Source organism: Berghia stephanieae, chromosome 15 (assembly GCF_034508935.2).
Source record: "Berghia stephanieae isolate SIO BIC M18660-M18661 chromosome 15, UCSD_Bste_1.3, whole genome shotgun sequence".
In the NCBI taxonomy this organism is placed as follows: Eukaryota; Metazoa; Mollusca; class Gastropoda; order Nudibranchia; family Aeolidiidae; genus Berghia; species Berghia stephanieae.
In genome coordinates this window covers 7,794,514-7,806,401 of record NC_088374.1, presented here as the reverse complement: position 1 = coordinate 7,806,401, position 11,888 = coordinate 7,794,514, and the positions used below count along the sequence as shown (strand labels likewise).

At 38.5% G+C, this 11,888-nt stretch overlaps 1 pseudogene; it reads left to right on the top strand.

Annotated features, from left to right (window-relative positions):
• LOC144960762 (multidrug resistance-associated protein 1-like) overlaps positions 1-9,773 on the top strand; it is a 17,464-nt pseudogene extending 7,691 nt beyond the window's left edge.
• Positions 9,774-11,888: the final 2,115 nt, after the last annotated feature.

Here is an 11,888-nt window from a genome sequence, read left to right as displayed (position 1 = left end):
AACGAGGCATTTAGAACGAGGCATGACGCCTGTTAGGCGATACGCTAATTGGTTTCAGACATAGCAAGGCTGTTAACTGCCAGGTACTCATTTTACACCTGAGTACGTTGCGAGAATGTGAGTTAAGAGCCTTTTTCCAAGGATCGGACTTAAATAGGCGCCGAATGATATTCGAACCCCATGACCTTCTCATCCGAAATTGTGTGTCTTACTACATGACCATATACCCGTACAAAACCCACCTCTTTATTTGATTTCAGATCGGTGTTGTAGGAAGAACAGGAGCCGGCAAATCTTCTCTCGCCCTTGCTCTGTTTCGTATCATCGAAGCATGTGATGGAGACATTGCCGTGGATGGAATAACGTTGAGTTCTGTTGGCTTGCACGATGTACGGAAAAAACTGACAATTTTACCTCAGGTATGGGGTCGTAATATTTGTTATAAAAATGAATGTATTAAACATTTTTCACGCAAAGAATGAGGCGGGAAGACGAACTCGGTACCTTCTGGGTATGATGCAATGAGCTAGGCGACGCGGCCTTTTGAAAAATACATGATTTTCTAGAGGATGGCATTTAACTGACTCTCTCACTCATTCATTCCTCTCCGGAAAATGCTGGAACTTGGCGACGCAAGGGATGTCCACCTGGTCCCAGTAGTTGCTATACCTGGTGCCACCTCGAAGGGCAGACATGTTGCTTTAATTTTTTTTTTCTAATGAGCTTTTTATAGCGCAATATCCACTAAATGTGCTCAAAGCGCTTTACAAGCGGTCCCTCGTCAACAGCAACATTTAACATATAGGAAGGAACATAGCGCCTGTTAGGCGATATATTACTATTTTTTTTCGAACAAAGACAGCGCTGTTAACGGCCATGTACTCATTTACACCTGAGTACGGTGTGAGAAAATGAGTAAATAGCCTTTCCAAGGACTTAGCTACGCGCCGAGCGCGATGCTCGAACTCAGGACCTTCCGATCCGTGTGTGCTTGAGGGAAATACCTCGCGTCCTCTTTCCTCGGGATGTCCGTCCAATAGGCTTCAACAGTCGTGACGTCACTTTCCTCGTACTGACGCATAGTAACCTAGTAACTGGTTCTAAATTATCGGAACAATGGCGATGCCCTTATGAAATAATTCTCCGACGAGCATAAAAGTGTATCCGGAGGAGAAAAACAGTATAAATCTGATCATGTTTTGACTTTTATACATTCTAATCACATGACATGTGAAAAAGTTCTAGCCAGCATGAAGAGTAATAAGCACCGATTTTCTTTGTTTAGAACAAAGCTGCTGTCTGCTGGGCGGACGTGACATCAGACTATTGAATCCGATTAATGGGTTAAAACAACACATCCATTATATATGCAGGCATCTGGGAGTCTAAGTTAAATGGTGAAGCAGCTGAGTGACTTTGAAACCAATATTGAGTCTGTGGACAGTATCAAATAATCCTATGAAATGGTAAATTTCACAATTTTATTTCCAGGATCCGGTTCTGTTCTCCGGTACTATCCGTGTGAATCTTGATCCCTTGGATGAATACACCGAGAACCAGCTCTGGGATGCTTTGACCTCGGCCCACCTGGGAGACTTTGTGAAAGATTTACCAAGGAAGCTGGACTACACTGTCGGAGAGGGTGGACAGAGTCTCAGGTAAGAATATCCTTCCCCTCCCCACCCCCCACCCCCCCACCCACTCCCATCTCCTCCAAAAACAAATTGTAGGCCTTCAGAGCCATAAGGTTCGTGTAACTTCGGCTATGTGGTCTAGTGGTATGACACTCGCTTTCGGATCGGAAGGTCCTGGGTTCGAGCCTCGCTCGACGCATAGTTGAGTCCTTGGAAAAGACTCTTTACTCACATTCTCTCACCGTACTCAGGTGTAAAATGAGTACCTGGCCGTTAACAGCGTTGTCTTTGTCCGAAAATTTGTAATATCGCCTAACAGGCGTCATGTCTCGTCCTACATGTTAAATGTTGCTGTTGACCAGGGACCCCTTGTAAAGCGCTTTGAGCACGTTAAGTGGATATTGCGCTATATAAAAGCTTAATTTAAAAAAATGTTTACAGAGGTCTCTAGTGTGAACGGCTTTGATTCACTTGTGCAGTTTGAAATGCAAACGATTACTTACTTATCCGAACCAGCGACCACCTGAGCTCTAGCCCTTCGGTCTTGTGCCATGACGTAAAAGTTAGACGTCCTTTGTAGTTGTTCCAGATGACTATAAAGTGTGTTGATGATGCTTGGATTTGGTGGGAAACGATTACTTTATTTCCAGATGCTGATCTACACCTGAACAGGATTTTTATTTGTACGTCTGCTTACACTTGTGCAGAATTTTTAAACAGTCAGGTGATTCATCTTTATGCACAACGTTGTGTGCATGGGCATGGGGTTGTTTGTTGTTGTTGTTATATTATCCGAATTATTTTATTTTGATTTTTTTAAATATTCGATTTTAAAACATTTTGATGAGGATCATTTTTTCTTCTTTTTTTTTTAAATTTTTTTTTTTTGGGGGGGGGGGGGGGAAGGGGGGGGGGTTGGGAAAGGGAGTGTTCATTTTTTTTTTTAATGTTTTTGTATAATTAGAACAATTACAACTTGGAAAAATGTCTAACGTTTACAACAAATAGTTTTAAAAATTGACTAGATTGTTCTTATGATCGTATACAAGTGCGCATATGCAAATACATGTGCTATGTTCGTGCTATGTAATATTTAACAAATGTCAACTGAAATAAAAGGACTAGGCTACGCAAGCCTAATCCGGACATTGGTTTAAAAACAATAGGGAATGAGATTAGCGGAAGAGTAGCATCCCTTGATTTGGCGTCACCTTACAGAGAGAACGTCAATTTTGTTTTGAAGTGTCTCAAGCCGCTTTCACCGGAAACGAGGACGAGAGACGGATGCGCACAACCAACATGACGTTCTCTCTCAAATAACTTTTCCGCCGGTGACGTCACAGACTATGGATGACGTCCAAAAAAGGTTCGTTACTCTTCCGCTAATCTCATTCCCTATAGGGGCAAGTAAAAACCATTAACCGAAAAAAAGCTGCGCAGGTGAGTAAAGGCGTGGCCTATTTGTGACGTCATTATGCGCGAGTGAATTCCGTCCGTGTGTGACTGGGACTTGCTTTGACTTATTACCGATCGCCTCGTCATCTTCTGTGCTGGGACGATTTGGCAGCTTCTCTGATTTTTTTGAGTGATATCTTTCCACTGATGACTGTCTTCTGCAATCTCTGGTGTTCTAAGTCATTTTCGAATCTCAGTTAGTATGTGTCATAGAGGCGCTTATCCCCGTGTTTTGTCCGGGGTCCCTCAACTGAAAGGGTCAAGAATAGCCCAACGCCAAGCCAGCGTGTCGTAAAAGGCGACTAATGGTGTGTGATTCCCCCAGCTTTGAGTCACCTGGTCCTCCAGGTTGGGGGTTGGCAAAGGGTTAACACCCCTTTCCGTTAAACTCAAACCGTTACAGAAACGCAGACGGACAAACCAAATCCTTTTTTAGCTTGTTAGCTCAGGATAGAGAAGTATGGAAACTGTTTGTCTTAGTGTGTTTGTCTTGTTTATCTTAGTGTGAATCTAACAATATACATTGACTGATATCCTTTATATAATATGCTCGCTAGTAAAACGCCGTTAACACGTTGTCTCTGTCGAAAACAAATTGTAATATCTCATAACAGGCGTCATGTCTCGTACTACATGTTACGGTTTGTTGTTATCGAGGGACGCCCTTTGCGCACGTTTAATGGATATTGTGATACATAAAAGCACAACCTTTAATTTTAACTGGCTGTTAATAGTTATATCCCCTTCCGAAAAATAAATTGTAATATCTCCTGACAGGCGTCATATTGAGCTTTTATATAGCGCAATATCCACTTTAACGTGCTTAAAGCGCTTTACAAGTGGTCCCTGGTCAACAGCAACATTTAATATGTAGGACGAGACATGACCCCTGTTAGACGATATCACAATTTTTCGGACAAAGGCAACGCTGTTAACGGCCAGGTACTCATTTTACACCTGAGTACGGTGAGATAATGTGAGTAAAGAGTCTTTTCCAAGGACTGAACTATGCGTCGAGCGAGGCTCGAACCCAGGACCTTCCGATCCGAAAGCGAGTGTCATACTACTAGACCACATAGCCTTCCTAAGAACTGCTGTTGGTCATGGACCCTTTGAAAAGCGTCTTGAACCCGTTGGTGGATATTGCGGTCTAGAAAAGTAATTTATTTTTGTTAAATTTATGACCCAGTGTCTTAAAACGGTATTATGTCGGAACGAACCAGATGCCTAAAAGCCGAGTTTAATGTTAAACTGGTCAAAAATAGCATTAGCACAATACACTAAAGTTGCCATTCTCTTCAATTAAACATACACAACCAACACCATCTGATATTTATGGATAACATTTAAATGTTCAAACATCTTAACCATCCCGACTTAATACTCTTTTGAGGCTAATGGTCAAATGTGTGACCCTTCCCCTCAAAACAGTATTAAGTCGGGTTTGTTAAGATGTTGAAAATTGAATGTTTAGCAAGAAATATCGGACTTGTGTTGAGTTTATATGATTTATCGAGGAGAATGACAACTATATTTTAAGGTGATAATGCCAACAATTTTTATTTTTGACCAGTTTAACATTTACTTCGGCTTTTAAGCATCTTGTTCGCTACGGCATAATACCGTTTTGGGGCGAAGGGTCACATATATGTTTGTTTGTTTTGTTTTTTACAGTGTCGGGCAGCAGCAACTGGTTTGCTTAGCTAGAGCTCTACTGAGGAAAACCAAGATCTTGATATTGGATGAGGCCACGGCGGCGGTTGATTTGGAGACAGAACAAGTTAATACAGAACACTATACGGGACGAGTTTGCCCTATGTACTGTCATCAGTATAGCGCATAGACTAAATACAATTATGGATTATGACAGGTTAGAGGTGGTTGTCATTACAATCATCATCATTATCATCATTATCATCATGATCATCATCTTCATCGTCGTCGTCACTATCATCATGATCATCAACATCATCATCATCATCATCATGATCATCATCATCATCATCATCATCATCATCATCATCATCATCATCATCATCATCATCATCATCATTATCATCACGATCATCATCATCATCATCATCATCATCATCATCATCATCATCATCATCATCATCATCATCATCATCATCACCATCATCATCATCATCATCATCATCATCATCATCATCATCATCATCATCATATTGTCATGCACTGACAAAGATATCATGACTGTGGGTTACCATTACATGTACTTAGCCTTGGAGAGATAACGTTGAATGTGAATTATTTTACAAGTATATTAAAATTATAATGCGATCAAATTGTCTTTTTTCTACTCTTTCAAGAATAAAGAATTTATAAAAAGGAAGGGATTAAAAAAAATCCAACAATGTTTTTGTTGTTTGTATTTCCCATTAAGACATTTTATAGAATAGATGTTCGACAAATGGATGATGCCAAGTCTGCAAAGATAGATCATCATCAAGCCCTACTGCAACCTCCTCGTGATGTCGAACGGTAACAGGTCAAGCTGGCCAACTGCAGAGGGCGACAAGAATAGGCAATGGCAAACCATTCTTGTAACTTTGCCGAGTTAACTGCATGAATAAGTCCAAAAAGTTAAACGGTGACAGCGTAAAGGGGAGCATGTTTTCACGGAAGACTGCTGCCTCGCTCGGTTGGAAGCGTGATGTTCGTCAGGTCACACCGAACCGTCAGCCAGTTACTAGGCGAAATAAATTTAACAAATGTGACAAAACCAAAATCGGGACATGGATTGTCAGGACATGTGCCCAAAAAGGAAAACTAAACAACATTCTAAAAGAAATGAAACGGCTCCAAATAAATATTCTTGGCCTGGCAGAAATGAGATGGAAAGAGCAGGGAACCATGTCAAAACAAGAAAACAACACGAGATATAAGATCATATGGAGTGGTGGATTCTCTTTCCAAAAAGAAGTAGGGATGATCTTAGACCAACAATCAACCAACTTTTACAAAGGGCACGTAGCAATCTCAGACAGAGGTTTGCTGGTTAGGCTAAGAGGACCTGTAGTTGACATCAATATTATTCAAGTTTATGCACCAACAGAAGAGGCGACAGATGCAGATATGACAGAGTTTTACCATTCACTAGACAAAGCAAAACGAATGTGTAAATCACAAGAAGTCCTTATGGTAATGGGGGACCTAAATGCTAAGATTGGCAGAGGCAGAGATGGTGACATAATCGGACCACATGGACTCGGAGACAGAAATGAACGAGGACACATCTGGGCAGATTGGTGTAGAACAAAAAAAATTAATGATTTCAAACACCTGGTTTCAACAACACCCAAGAAGAACCTGGACATGGCAATCACCAGGGGACAGAGCAAGGAACCAGATTAGACTTTAAAGCAGTATCATCAAGATTCAGAAATGGCATATTAAATTGCAAAACCTACCCAGGCGCCGATGTAGACAGTGACCATGTCCCAGTTGTTTGTACAGTAAGGATAAAGTTTAAAGCTATTCAGAGAACAGCTGGTAGAATAAAGAGGGATTACAGGTTATGCAAAGACAATGGCATACAAACAAAAATGAGAGAAGAATTTGAAAATGCACTCATGATACAATGCCAAAGTGAACCTGATAACGAAAAATGTGAAAAAACAATTTGATATATTCCAAAAGTGTGTCAAAGCAACTGCAGAAAAGCATTTACCAATAGCTCAAATAAACAGCAAAAAGGAATGAATGACAAATGAAATTCTAAACCTATTTGAAGAAAGACAAAGATGCAACAAAGGGTCTGCAGAATACCAAACATTGAACAACCACATTAAATCCAAATGCATCGAGGCACACGAGAACTATCTAGACTGGAAATGCTGCGAAATCGAAAGAGAATACAACCCCAACCCCCAACAAGCTCACCAAAGAATAAAAGAACTATCAGGGAAAAGGAAAAAGCAAAGCAGCAGGAAGTTGTATCCAAAACAAACAAGGGGAACTGCTATTTGAAGAACAACATATAGAAAGCCGATGGGTAGAATACATAGGCGAACTGTACAATGATCCAAAGAGAAATGAGCCACCACTGAAATTCAAAGAACCATTAAGCGGACCAAACATCACCAAAAGTGAAATTGAACATGCCATGGAACAATGAGGGATGGTAAAGCAACAGGCCCTGATGAAATATCTGTAGAGGTATTAAAAAGCCTGGAGATCTAGCAATTGATGAACTTCACATATTATTCAACAATATATACAATACTGGGAAAATTCCAGAAGATCTCTGTAACTCTATTTTCATAGCAATACCAAAGAAAGCAGGTGCAGTCAGATGCGAAAAATTTTAGAACTATAAGTTTAATAAGCCACATCAACAAAATACTGTTGCGTATAATTATCAACAGGCTAAGGAATAAGATTAACCCGAAATCGCGAAAGAACAATATGGATTCCAACCTGACAGAGGGACAAGGAACGCATATATACCTCCTCCGTGTTTTAAGTGAAATGAGCTATACAGGTTCAGACCCACTATACCTCTTTTTGTCGACTACAAAAAAGCTTTTGATAGAGTACGCCACGAAGAAATACTAAAACAACTGCACTCCATTGGCGCTGATGAGAAAGACCTCAGACTCATGCAAACATTATACTACACCCAGCAGCATCTATCAAAATCGGAAACTCTACAGGAAATTCCATTCCTATTGAGAAAGGAGTCCGTCAAGGGTGTGTTGCCTCACCAGATCTGTTTAATCTTACCAAGAAACAATCATGAGGGGCATAATACTATGGAGGGAATAAAAGTAGGTGGTCACAACATAAATAAAATAAGATACGCAGACGATACGGTACTCATTGCAACATCAGAAATCCAACTTCAAAAGATTGTTGACAAAGTGGTAGTAGATAGTGAAGCCAAGGGAATGGAAGTGAATATCACCAAAACGGAATGCATGGTTAATACAGAAAAACCCCGAAAACAACAACACCTGCAATATAACGATTCACTGGCGAGTAACTTACCAACGTAGAAAGTTTTAAATACCTAGGTTCAATAGTGATACAGATGGAAGATGTAACCGAGACATACAAGCAAGAATAACTCAAGCCAAACAGGCCTTCATGGACCTGGGAAACATTTTGAAAAACAAACAGATGTCGTTTGGGATTAATTTCGAGTCTTGAAGTGCTACGTGTGGCCAATCTTTTTATACGGATGCGAAAGTTGGACTACAAATGCAGAAAAACAAAAGAACATTGAAGCTTTTGAAATGTGGTGTTTCAGAAGGATGCAGAGAATATCGTATACTGCACACAAAACGAACGAAGAAGTGCTAAAACAAACATACGAACAAAGGAAACTAATGCCCTTAATAGCGGATCGACAACTATCCTTTTTCGGACACATAGTAAGGAAAGATAAGAATGAATACCTGGCAAGTTGTGGAAAAATACCTGGTAAAACGCCCCGGGGGGGAGACAAAGAAAAACACTCATAAAAACCAACTGAAGGGTTTTCCCCCAAAACCCAAACAACCCAAAGGCTTTTTTAAAAAGCAAAAAAAGCCCAGGGAGGAAGGGAAAAGAGATAATTCTTTTCAGAAAATCCGAAGCCGGAACAGACAGGGAAACCCTAAAAAAAGGGAAGATAAATAGAAAACGAAAAAAACAAAAAAAATATTTTTCACCCGGGGCCCCTCTCTTTCTGTCTCTCTCTCTCTCCTCTCTCTCTCTCTTTCAAATTTTCTTTTTTTCTCTCTCTCCCCCTCTTCTCCCCTCTCCTCTTTATCTATCTATAAACAAATTCTATCACACACATTTCACAGGGCCCACAAAAACACACACATAACAAAGTCTCTTTTTTTTTCCTCTTAGGCCCCTTTCTCGTTCTTTTTCTTTTTTCTATCTCTCTTTCTTTCTCTCTCTCATCCTTTTCCCTTTCCCTTCTTTCTCCCATCTCTCTTTCTCCCCTCCTGTCTATCTTTCCATCTTTCTTTTATCTCCCCCCTCTCTTCTCTCTCCTTTTCTCTCTCTCTCTCTGTCCCTTTCTGTCGATCACACGCATACTCTCTCTTTCTTTTTTCCTTTTCTCTCTTCCCCCTCTCTCTTATTAATAAAATTAAATATAAAAATATATATATAAAAATTTTTATAATATATATTATTTAAATATATATAAATTTATAAAAAATTTTAAAAATAATATATTTTAATTATTATAGAAAGATAGAGGGATTATAAATAAGAGATAGATAAACGAATATATATATATATAAAAAATAATATATAATATATTTTAAATATAAATAAATATACTTTTTATATAATTTATACATATATATATATATATATATTTTTTATATTTAGCTAGTCTCTCTCTCTCTCTTTTCAAAACACACAAAACATACACACACCCACACAAAACACTCTTTTTCCGCTCCCTCACTTTTTTTTTTTTTTTTTTCTAAAAGGGCCCCCTAAATGTGTTCAGCAAAAATTTTTTATGATGATATAATATGACCGATATAATTTTTCATTGCAATTTTCCTCAGGTTTTTTGTTCTGGACGATGGGCACATCCAGGGGTTTGACCCCACCATCCAACCTACTGGGGGAAATTCCTCGTCATCCTTCCCATTTAAAGGGCCAGAGATTCAAAAACTTTGTTTTGACCCTTTCAAAAACTATTTATTTTAAAAAAAAATTTTTAGATAATCCCGAAAAAAAACTGGGAAAAATTTTGTTTTTAACTGTTTTTTTTTTTTTTTTTGTCCTCGTGGGGTGTGTGTTTTTTGTGGGTTGTGGGGTGCGTGTATGATTGTATATATATTATTAGTAAAATATATATATATTATATATATATATTTTTGTGTGTGTGTGTGTGGGGTGTGTGTGGGGTGTTTGTTTCTGTGTGCTTTATTTTTTTTTTTTTTCTTGTTTTTTTTGGGTAATTTTTTTTTAAATAGGGTTTTTTTTTTAGGGGTATAATATTTTTTTTTTTTGGGGGAATTTTATTTTTTTTTTTTAAGAAAACAAAGCTGGGTTTAACCCCGGGCCCGGACTTATTTTGCGCCCGGGGGCGGGAAAAAAAAAAATGAGTAGAGCCCTTTTTTCCCAAAAATTCAACGTTCGGGAAATGAAGGGGTTCGAACCCGGGGGGTTCAGGGCTAAAAAGCTACGTCATAACCAGGAAACCATATAAACCCCATAAAAACAAACCAAAAGAGAGAACCTTTCTTTTTTTTTTTCTGTTCTTTTTTAAAAAACCCAAAATTTTTTTAAAAAACTATCTTAGTCTTTTAATGCTTCTTGTGAAACTTTTTTCCTTCACATGATTTTTGTATAAAATTATTTCTATTTTTAAAATATATAATAAATATATATATATATATATATAAATTGGGGGTGGTGTGTTGGGTTTTTTTGTGTGTGGTGTGTGTCTGTGTGTGTAGGTTGGGAAAAAAACAACATTATTGCTTTTTCAAAATTTCTGTTTTACTTCGACGTTTGGGGTTTTTTCGCTATGATATTTTAGTAAAAATCTTGATGATAGTAGCATTTGAGATTAAAAAAAAAAAAAAAAAGAGAGGGGAAAAAAAGAAGAGAGGCGAGAGAAAGAAAGAGAAAAAGAAAGAGAGAGAGAGAAAGAGAGAGAAAGATAGAAAAATAGAAAAGAGAAGGGGGAGACCCCCGAGAAAGGAGATAGGAAACAAAGGGGAGGGAAAAAAAGAAGATAGGAGAGGGGAAGGGGGGGAGAAAGGAAGGGGGGGGGACGGGAAAAAAAGGGAAGAGAAGAAAACGAGATGAGGTAGGGGGGTGAAAAGGGGAAAAGAGAGGATATATAGGGGGAAAGAAGAAAGAGAAGAGAGAGAGAGAGAGAAAAGGGGAAAAGAAAAAACAAAAAAGGGAAAAATTAAAGAAAAATTTAAAAAAAAACTTTTTTAGGTTTAGGCCATTAGAGTCGGTCGGGGTTTTTCCCGGTTTTCCCCCACGTGAAAAGGACACAAAAAAAAAAATTGTTGGGTATAAACTTTTTCGTTTCAAAGAAACATTGCCGCACACGGAGATTTAGCCCGTTTTTTTAGTGTGAAAAAGAACAGCTTTCCAACTGAATTTTGCGTGGGATCCCGTCTCAAAAAAGGGATTTTCGAAAGGAACCATTTCCTTTAAAACTGAATCCAAAGTTAAACGGGCCCAAAAAAAATTGTTGGGCATTAGCAACCCCAAAAAATTTTTTTTTTTTTTTTTTTTTTTTTTTTTTTTTTTTTTTTTTAAGGGGGGTTTTTTTTCCATTTTCCCACTAAATTATTTTAAACTCAAAAAAAAAAGTCCCCCTATTTTTTTTTCTACAAAAAAATTTTCAACACAAACCAATCCGACTTATTTAAGGGGGGGGGCCCCCCTATTATACTATTTTGGGGACGGGGAAAGCGAGGACCCTTTTTTTCTTTCTTTTAATTGGAGGCATGTGTTAATTTTAAAACTCATGTCAACGATATAAAAGGAAACAACAAAAAACAACAACAACAACAACAACAACAACAACAAAAACAGCAAACACAACCCCATTTGGGTGACGTCAATATATCCGTTTTCAATACAAATGTGACCATCGATTTAAAAAAGGGGTTTATACCAACAAACAAATATCCAACGATGTTATTTGAAAACTTGATTTTGTCTGGGGAATTTTGGGGGGAGTGGGAAGACACTTTTCCCTTTTGGATCGGAAAGGGGGTTGTTTAAACCTCGCCGCGCATTTGTTTTAGTCCCGGGGAAAGGGGGGTTTTAAATCACATTATCTCCCTGTAC